The sequence below is a fragment of the Myotis brandtii genome, unplaced genomic scaffold (genome assembly GCF_000412655.1).
Source record: "Myotis brandtii unplaced genomic scaffold, ASM41265v1 scaffold517, whole genome shotgun sequence".
NCBI lineage: Eukaryota > Metazoa > Chordata > Mammalia > Chiroptera > Vespertilionidae > Myotis > Myotis brandtii.
Genome location: NW_005369706.1, coordinates 2,213,730 through 2,216,229, shown reverse-complemented (window position 1 = coordinate 2,216,229; position 2,500 = coordinate 2,213,730). Strand labels below are relative to the sequence as shown.

General features: G+C 48.2%; 1 protein-coding gene across 1 annotated transcript in view; it reads right to left on the bottom strand.

Moving 5' to 3' along the window:
- Positions 1 to 1,167, bottom strand: part of RPAP3 (RNA polymerase II associated protein 3) — a 33,645-nt gene extending 32,478 nt beyond the window's left edge. The window contains exon 1 of the mRNA XM_005877395.2: positions 1,147 to 1,167. The gene's annotated coding sequence lies outside the window, so the exon portion shown is untranslated. The remainder of the gene's footprint in view (positions 1 to 1,146) is intronic.
- Between the last annotated feature and the right edge of the window lie 1,333 nt (positions 1,168 to 2,500).

Genomic DNA, 2,500 nt, shown 5'->3' with positions numbered 1-2,500 from the left:
CAAACCGGTTTCGGCTGGGATGTTTTATTTGAGTGCTTATGGGACATCAAGAGGACATGGTAGGTAGTTACAGAGGGGTAGTTATAAATGTGGGCATCATTGGCATAAAGGTGTAAACTGTGACTACGGGGTGGGGGTAGGAGATTAGAGAACACTAGTATTTAAACAAACCCAGGAAGAGATGCCCATATAGAACTACTAGGCAGTAGCATCTAGGGAGCTGGGAGGAAAACTTGGAGAGCACCATCACAGGTGAGTATTTTCAAGAGTTCAACAAGGTGGAATAGGTTAGCAGTGCCAAATGGCATAGAGGTTGTATGGGGGAAAGAAAATTGTAAAGATTAAAATGTAATCTCTATATTTAGTCATACAAAGATTATTTAGAGTCTTAATGGGATTTTTAAGAAGAATGGAAATAAAGCGAGCTGAGTAAATGAGATTACCATGAGGAGATTAACATGATTCTGTCTTTGATATTATAAGATAGCTCCTGTGCCACATAACCATGTTTGAGCTGACAAGGCACCACACATACAACCATCTACACTAATAAAAGTCAATCTACACTAATAAAAGACAAACATGCAAATTGACTGTATCTTCCCTACACCTTAAGCCAAGCCCACCAGCCAATCAGAGCGACTATATGCAAATTAACCCAACCAAGATGGCGGCCGGCAGCCACGAGCTGGAGTGAGCAGGACGCTTGCTTGCTCCAATGATGGAGGAAGCCAAGCTTCCCCGTCTGTGGCAGCCAGCTCTGAGCTCCACTGAAAGCAACAAAGTTTCAATTATAGAAGGTAAATAAACCTCAGATACCTGCTTTCAGCCAGCCGTGGCCATGGAGCTGGAGTGAGCAGGAGCCGGCTCTGAGCTCCACTCAAAGCAACAAAGTTTCAATTATAGAAGGTAAATAAACCCCAGATACCTGCTTTCAGCCAGCCGTGGCCATGGAGCTGGAGTGAGCAGGAGCCGGCTCTGAGCTCCACTCAAAGCAACAAAGTTTCAATTATAGAAGGTAAATAAACCCCAGATACCTGCTTTCAGCCAGCCGTGGCCATGGAGCTGGAGTGAGCAGGAGCCGGCTCTGAGCTCCACTCAAAGCAACAAAGTTTCAATTATAGAAGGTAAATAAACCCCAGATACCTGCTTTCAGCCAGCCGTGGCCATGGAGCTGGAGTGAGCAGGAGCCGGCTCTGAGCTCCACTCAAAGCAACAAAGTTTCAATTGGGTGAGGGTCCCCACTGGGGTGGACATCCTCCGAGGGGTTCCACACTGCAAGAAGGCATAGGCCGGGCTGAGGGACCCCCCCGAGTGCACCAATTTTTGTGCACCGGGCCTCTAGTGGTTCCATAAAATAATAACGGAGCTGAAAAATTTCCATCACCTAGTGACATCATGCCCATGTAACACATGCATTACTCGAGTGTTTGTGGTGATGCTGGTGCAAACAAACCTACTGTGTTGCCGGTCATATAAAAAAAGTAGAGCACATACAATTACACAGTACATAATACTTGATAATAAAAGACTATATTAATAGTTTATAATATTTACTATACTACACTTTTTATCGTTATGGTGGAGTGTACGCTTTATACCTATTTTTTAAAAAGTATGCTGTGTTACACTAGCAGCCTCATCCATCTCGTTTACCCAGGCTCTTCATGCCCTCACTTTCTCTCGTGCCTGATTTAATCTACGTTGTTTGGTACAGTAACCTGCTGTGCAGGCTCCTAGCCTAGGACCACTAAGCTGTACGATGCAGCCTAGGTGTGCAGTCAGCTGTACCACGTGTGTGTGAGCGCAGTGACTGCCACACAACCACCCATCCCCTAACCATGCATTTCTCGTAACCTTTCCCAGAACCTATCTTCATCGTTAGGCGGTGCAGGACTGCTGGAGGGGTCTGGGGGGAAACACGGTGAAAGCAGATATGAGAAACAGGTAGGTGATGGCGCAAGGTCACCAACGGGTGAGAGGGGATTCAAAGCTTAAAGGAGGAGGGGGAAGGGGAAGTAGAATGCGGGAGGGAGGTGCTTAAAAAGGGGATTCGGGAAAGAGATGGTTGCAAATGCAGATAGATAGGTCTTCTAACAACCCAGCCTAGACCCAGGCACTAAGTTTAAGCTCCTTTCCGGCAGTGCCCATGTTTGATCACATGTGTCTATCTCATTAAGAAACAAGTGCAATGCTTTACTGGGGACTCAAAAATATGAATAAAAGTGCAGCGAGCCACTGAGATGCTGTAGGGTAGTCAACTCACTCTCCATTTCGCCCATCACCTCTGCTCCCTCTGCAGACCCAGCTACTCCCACGGAACCTGCGATGGGCCGAGTGAGGTCCAGGCAGGCACCCAGGGACTCCCAGTGCCGGCGGGGGATCGCCTCACGCCCCGTTTCCAGGCGAGCACCGCGCACCCACGCGGAAAGGGGGCAGGCCCCACCGCGCACTTCTCCGGAGAGTGGACCTGCGGTCCTGACCGCCGCAAATCGCCCAA